Source organism: Panthera tigris, chromosome B4 (genome assembly GCF_018350195.1).
Source record: "Panthera tigris isolate Pti1 chromosome B4, P.tigris_Pti1_mat1.1, whole genome shotgun sequence".
Lineage (NCBI taxonomy): Eukaryota > Metazoa > Chordata > Mammalia > Carnivora > Felidae > Panthera > Panthera tigris.
Window position 1 is genome coordinate 33826662 of NC_056666.1, and position 7870 is coordinate 33834531.

General features: G+C 39.1%; 1 pseudogene; it reads right to left on the minus strand.

The window, feature by feature from the left end:
- Positions 1–5865: 5865 nt before the first annotated feature.
- Positions 5866–5961, minus strand: LOC122240660 (annotated as a pseudogene).
- Between the last annotated feature and the right edge of the window lie 1909 nt (positions 5962–7870).

Sequence of the window (7870 nt, forward strand, 5' to 3'; positions counted from 1 at the left end):
TAACATTATGTGTCAACTATACTTTTAAAAAACCAAATAAAGGAACAAACTGATAAAACTATTATTATTTATTTTAACTAAAATAAATAAGAATTTATAATAATCCTTTACCCTTCCATAGGACTATTAGAATTTACAAAGTGTTTTCATGTGCATTGTCATTTGATCCTCACATATTCCTGCAAAATGAGGGGAACTGGTATTTCTATTCCTATTTGACAAATAAGGAAATATGCACATTAGAGAAGTTGATTTGCTCAAGGTTACACAATTAATAGGTGGTATAACTGGAACTCAAACTTAGGCTTTCTTGTTTTAGTTTAGGTCTAAAGACATTTTTGAAGTATCCTTGGTGTTCATTTATCCTTCCTCTTTCTGCTACCTGTAACAGGTCCAGACAGGGGTGGAAGATCACAGTGCTCTATGAGTGATCCCTTATGTTTGTACTCCATCTGGCTTTTGTCTCAGTGGATTTGACTAAGTCTATGGTAGAATATTGGCTGTTTCCAGGCATGTAGGCTCAGTGTGTCCAGGTAGAGAAGATTGTTGACTTGCTCATTTATTGCTTCAAGCCTGGGAGCCTCTACCAACTCTTCAGCCCCAAGAGGCCTCCTACAATAGAGAACATTCACTGATATGGGGATTTACACAACTTCAGATAGTGTGTTTGGTGCCAGTGACTTGGCTGGTTAGATTGAAAGAAAGGGGCTGACTTCTAGCTGTGTGGAAACTGCATAAATGAAGTTCCCATGGGCACACCCTCTTCCTACCCTTGGGCTTAGCTGTGTCTAACAGGAACAGAAGAAAGAGATGCCAGGCACAGATCTGTCCCCCTTCCACCCTGGATTCAACAAAGCCATAGCAGGGCTTGGTCCTAGCCCTATCACCACCTGACCTGGGATGTCATCATCAGAAAGTTCCCATTAAGCATCTACCAGTAGGTCAGAGGTGAAGAGTCATTTCTGCAACACCATGCCCTTGAGCAGCTACCCAGGTTTTCCTGTTTTGCAATATCATGGGGTGATTCTAATTATCCCCTGGGGGAGGGAGGTTGGTGAAGAAACAGGAAAAGTGTTGATAAATTCTCCAAAGCTAAGTATATTAAAATTCACATTGACTTAAAAATAAGTATATACCATCTGGCATTTTTAGGAAAATGGAGAAGGGTTGGATCTGGGGAGGAAGAATTGCTAAGTGGCACAAAAACAGGCTATAACTGCTCCAAACAGATGTGAGTCACTCTAAGGAGCTCAGTCTTGCGTCTTTCATTCCAAAGCCCTGAGCCACGCAGAGTTGGGAGCAGAGTTGGAGAGCAGCCAATCCCAGAAAACTGGGGTGGGGAAGGAAATACAGTGGGGAGGTTTCTGAGCTGGTCTCCAGGGAACAAAAGGAACAATGGAGAGAGGAGGGGCAGAGGAAACTCTTTACCACCTGGTGTCCTGTCACCAAGAAGACAAACTTGCTTGGACTTTGGTCCCTTAGCATCTTGATTAAATACACATTGCACTTAGACATCTCGGTGAGAAATAGAAGGACATAGTGATTAGGAGCACAAAATCTGTAGCCAGAATGCTAGGTTCACATTTTGGCTCTGCCACTTACTAACTTGTGACCTTGAGCAAGTCACTTAACTTCTCCACCTCCATTTCCAAACATGGAACTAAAAGGAGTAACTACTTGATACAGCAGTAAGTAGGACAAAACAAACACCTAGAAGAGTGCTTGTGCTCTAAGTTAATGAAATATAAATGTTGGTTACTGTTACTACCAGGTACAATGGAGAACTACAGTGGAAGTGAAGCCAGTGTCCTAGAGCAGCTATAGTCTACAGCACAATGCATTTAAGACAGAAATTTGTTCTAGAAACATGAAGAGTTACTAGTAGATGTAATTATGACCGTCACCAGTAGATGTAATTATGGCAGTCGGGGCTTACTGTAGGCCAAGGTCAGGCTACCCCATTGGAACAAGCTAATATAGCTTCAGAACTATGACTTATAGCCTAACCAGGACACTTCTTCTACCAGACCCTGAAGAAAAATATAAAGGAAAAAATAAGTTCTATTCTACCTTTAAGAAAGGCAAGTCATTCAAAACACACTAAGTACTTATTCTTCTGTTTTTTTAATGCTTATTTATTTTTGAAGGAAACAGAGAGACAGAAACAGAGTGTGACCAGAGGAGGAGCAGAGACAGAGGGAAACACAGAATCTGAAGCAGGCTCCAGGCTCTGAGTTGTCAGCACAGAGCCTGACCCAGGGCTCGAACTCATGAACTGCAAGATCATGACCTGAGCCAAAGTCAGACGCTCAACCAACTAAGCCACCCAGGGGCCCCACTAAGTACCTATTCTGTATAAAATATTCTGATAGATGTTATTGAAGTTAAAATGAAGTAAAGATCTGTTCCCTGTCATTCTGGATCTTATAATCCCATTAGGAAGTCAAGATCAACACTAATACTGATAAAAGTACAGAATCTACATCATAATTTCTCTATTTGCCCAGACTTTAATTTAATGCCCAAATTCTGTAGCAGCTCACTCTTTCCCAAGGGTCCTTCTGGATTCAATTTTTCATTAAAAGTTTTGTTTGCTTTTTAAAAAACATATATTCTAATATTACAAACCACTCTGAATTGTTTTAGAAATCAGAAGATCAAAAATATTAAAACATTATCTAGCAGAGTGAAATAGCAGTACAAGAGAAATGACACTTGGAGGCTCACAGAATCTTTGAGTTAAGGGGAACTTAGAAGTCATGAACTCAACTTTTCTTCCAGAGTAGTACCCTCCTGGAAGATCTCTGAGACATGGACCCCAGCATTTTCTTGAGCACAGTTACAGACCATTTCTGTTGAGAGTCAGCAATGTTGGAAAATCTTAGAGAAGAAATTCATCTCACATAAACCATCATCCTTAATGATCCTACTTCTGCCATTTGAGTGACATAGAACAAGCCACATACCTCTTCCTCATTTGACAGCCCATGAGATATTTGAAGGCAGTTATTGTGTCCTTCAGAAGCCTCAAAGCTAAACATTCCTAGCTGCTGTGGCCTTTCATCCTGTGGAGCAGAGCTCAGAACCCTCATTATCCTCTGGCAGATGAATGCCAGTTGACAAGCTCCTTCTCAGAACATTGTGCCCTGTACCACACATAGTGTTACAAATATGAACTGGCCAACACCAGGTTTCCCAGGCCATATACTCCCTGCAACATCAGATCACTCTCTGACTATTAGTATAGCCCCAGAGGTTGCATCATCTGTTTCAGCAGCTATTTCTCACTTACGGCTTTTACATAGTTGACTTAATTTCACCATATTGTTTCACATGAACTTTAGTCAAAACAGGCCTGTACCATGCAATAGATTTTCAACCAAAAGTATGATCATTGTATCATTATTGATGCTAAATCTCTACTTATTGGTTTTAGTCTATCATTCCAGGCAGACCATTTTTAATATTTATATTGTTATCTACATATTAGAAATAGATTTTCTATTTCTGTTAGCTATCTTTCCTGGCTTTCTATAATCTGCAAATTTAGTCTCCTTTCAGACTTCAAGATCACTAATAAAATTCAATGTGATCTTGAACTAGTCATTTCTCCTCTTTAAGCCTCAGTTTTCTCATCTGTAAAATAATAAAGGGGCAGGGAATGATTTCCTGGGTCCCAAGAAATTTCAATATGTCTTGTATAAATTCAAATGGCCAGCTGGTAAAAGGCTGAGAAGGGGGGAAAAAAGAATGGAGTGATCACTTTCACTCTGGGGTAACTTGCTGAAATAAATTGTGAGTATTAATTTAATGTGTCAACTTGACTGGCCTAAGGGTTGCCTTATAGCTGGTAAAACATATCTGGGTATGTCTGGTAGAAGGGATTAGCATTTGAATCAGTAGACTGAGCAAAGATCTACTTCATCAATGTGTATGGGTGTCACCCAATCTGTTGAAGATCTGGATAGAACAAAAAGTCAGAGGAAGGGCAAATTCTCTCTCTGTTCATGAGCTGGGACATCTATCCTCTCTTGCCCTCAGACATGAGAGTTCCTCGGACATTGGTTCTCAGGCCTTCGGACTCCAACTGAATTATACCATGCGCTTTATGTCTATCCAACTTACAGATGACAGATCATAGGACTGCTTGGCCTCCATAACTCTGTGAGCTAATTCTTATTTTACACACACGCACACACACACACACACACACACACACACATTATATTTTTTTCTGAAGAACTCTAATACATAAATTCTGTGTTCAAATGTGTGGATTTCAACTTTGAACCTCAGGTATTCCCTTACAGAAATTAAACTCTGAAAACAACATGGTGGATACCTTCATTCATAGACATTCTACTTTTGCATAACGAAAAAGAAAAGCTGTGAAAGAGAAAAGCTGCAACAAAGTTTAGGTATTCATCAATTTAGCTGCAATAAATTCAGTTCCCAAATTCTGTATGTTAACTAAAACTTCCTGATGAAATATCAGTCTTATACTCCTTTTAGTGAAATCAGTGCTAAATATTATGTTTTTATACTTGGAAATTTATGCTAACATAGCTCAATAAGATAATTTATGAAAGATCTGTTACCATAATGTACCCACTCCTATTAATTTTGCAGCATCCTTTAGCCCTATAGCCAAGAGCAAAAACCTTTCAGTATAATCTGGATTTACAAGGTAAATCTTTAAATTTTTTTTTTTAACATTTATTTATTTTTGAGACAGAGAGAGACAGAGCATGAGCAGAGGAGGGGCAGAGAGAGAGGGAGACACAGAATCTGAAACAGGCTCCAGGCTCTGAGCTGTCAGCACAGAGCCCGACGCGGGGCTTGAACTCACGGACCGTGAGATCATGACCTGAGCTGAAGTCGGACACTTAACCGACCGAGCCACCCAGGCGCCCCAAATTTTTAAATAGTCAAAAATAATCCACCTTTCACCCTGCCACACCTAACTTCTTCTATGGGGGAATAACAAATGCTTAAAAGGCTTGGATGGGGCTCCTGGCTGGTTCAGTTGGTAGAGCATGCAACTTTTAACCTCAGGGTCATGAGTTCAAGCCCTGCATTGGGCATAAAGCTTATTTTAAATGAACAAATGCATGCATGAATGAATGAATGAATGAGTAGCTTGAAGACATTCCAGTCAGTGTTGTACCCACCCTCCCCTACATGTCCTCCCTCTTTTGCCATCTTCTGCCAAGGAAGAATGGAGTCAGCATTAGCCTGGCTTTCCTCACATTTCACTAGGCAGATCATCAGTGACATCAAGCAGCCTTATCTCCCATCCTTTGAAAGTTCTATTTCTCTAGTTGCTTTTCTTCAGAAGTTCTCATCATCCAAGCACAACCCCCTTTGACAACATTATTAAATTTATCTAATCATCCAGTTAGTGTTAAACACTGAACTAAAATGCAAGGATCTGGAGCACCTGGTTGGTTAGTCAGTTGAGTGTAAGACTCTTGATCTTGGCTCAGGTCATGATCTCATGGTTTGTGGGATTGAGCTCCACACAATCTGTGCTGACAGCATGAAGCCTGCTTGGGATTCTCTCCCTCTCTCTTGGCCCCTCTTCCGCTAGTGTGTTCTCTCTCTCTCTCTCCCTCTCTCCCAAAAATAAATAAATAAACTTAAAAAATAAAAAATGAATAAAATGCAGGGATCAGAAGGAAATCAAAGGCAGCTTTTCTATAACAGGATGGGACTGAGGCCACCATCAGAGTCAATAGTGAATAAGCTTCAAGTTCCAGCATCACTGACTTACTATAAGACCTTGGAAAGCTTACCACTTCTGTCTTAAATTTTTTCTTCTTAAAGACTAATGTTTTACTATTTCTTGCTTGTAGATCATTTTTTAAAAATATGGAATGCTTCACGAATTTGCATATTATCCTTGTGCAGGGGCCATGCTATTTATAGAGCATTTAAAAATAATAAATAACTATCATGTTTTTCTGAATAAAACAAACAGAAAAACTTTGAAAACAGCTAACTTCAATTTCCTAAAGCGTTTATGAGATAAACAATATAAATGCCAAATGCCAGCTGTGGGCACACCAGACACTGGGAAACGTATGAGTGGATAGGATTATGCATGCCCTGTGGAGCAGCCAGTGATTCAGAAATCCCCACCAGAGAGGATTAGAAGGTCTTAAAAATGCTTATATCTTACATTAGGATCCCCAAATCTAACAAAATATGTACAAGACCTATATGAGGAAAACTACAAAACTCTGATAGTGAAATCAAAGGAGAACTAATAAGTGGAGAGATCTTCCATGTTCACGGATAAAAAGACTCTATTTTCAAGATGACAATTATTCCCAACTTGATCTACAGACTCAATGTAATCCCGATCAAATTCCTAGTAAGTTATTTTGTAGATATTGACACACTGATTTTTTTTTTCTGTGCTAGTCATTTCTTAATGTTTATTTACTTATTTCTTTATTTTTAAATATGAAATTTATTGTCAAATTGGTTTCCATACAACACCCAGTGCTCATCCCAAAAGGTGCCCTCCTCAATACTCATACCCACTCTCCCCTCCCTCCCATCACCCCCCCCCCCCATCAACCCTCAGTTTGTTCTGTTTTTAAGAGTCTCTTATGCTTTGGCTCCCTCCATCTCTAACCTCTTTGAGAAATTTAACAGAAGTCCGTGGGGGAGGGGAGAAAAAAAAAGAGGTTAGACACACTGATTTTAAAGTTTATTTATTTGGAGAGGCAAAAGACCCAGAATATCCAACACAAGATTGAAGGAAAACAAAGTCAAAAGACTGATGCTACATGATCTCACAACTTATTATAAAGCTACAATAATCAAAACAGTATGGTATTGATGAAAGAAAAGACAGATCAATAGAACTGAAAAGAAAGCACAGACATAGACCCACATAAATACAGTCAAGTGATCTGCAACAAAGGAGCAAAGACAATACAATAAGTTCAGACAGTCTTTTCAAAAAACAGTGCTGGAACAACTGGACATCTGTATGCAAAAAAAAAAAAAAATGAATCTAGATGCAGACCTTATACCTTTCACAAAAACTCAACTGAAGGGGCACCTGGGTGGCTCAGTTGGTTAGGCATCCAGCTTCGGCTCAGGTCATGATCTCATGGTTCGTGGGTTCGAGCCCCACATCGGGCTCTGTGCTGACAGCTCAGAGCCTGGAGCCTGCTTCTGATTCTGTGTCTCCCTCTCTCTGTTCCTCCCCTGCTCTCACTCTGTCTCTCTCTCTCTCAAAAATAAAGATTAAAAACAAAAAATTTAAAAAAATCAACTGAAAATAGGCAACAGAGCTAAATGTTAACATGCAAAACTATAAAACTCCTAGAAGATAATGTAGGAGAAAACCTAGATTATCTTGAGTATGGTAATGAGTTTTTAGATACAACACCAAAGGTACAGTCCATAAAAGAAATAATTGATACCTTGGAGCTTGTTAAAATTAAAAACTTCTAGTTGCAAAAGTAAGTACCAAGAGAATGAGAAGCCACAGACTGGGATAAAATATTTGCAAAAGGCAAATCTGATAAAGAATTATTATCCAAAATATACAAAGAACCCTTAACATACAATAGTGAGAAAGAAAACAATCCAGTTAAAAAATGGGCCATAGACCTTAACAGACCTCTCCCAAAGAAGGTATACAGATGGCAAATAAGTGTATGAAAAGATGTTTCACATCATCATTGCAGGGAAATGCAAATTAAAACAACAATGAGATACCACTGCACACCTATTAGAATGGCCAAAATTAGAACATTGACAACATCAAATGCTGACAAGGATGTGGAGCAATTGGAATTCTCATTCATTGTTAACAAGAATGCAAAATGGTACAGCCACTTTAGAAGAG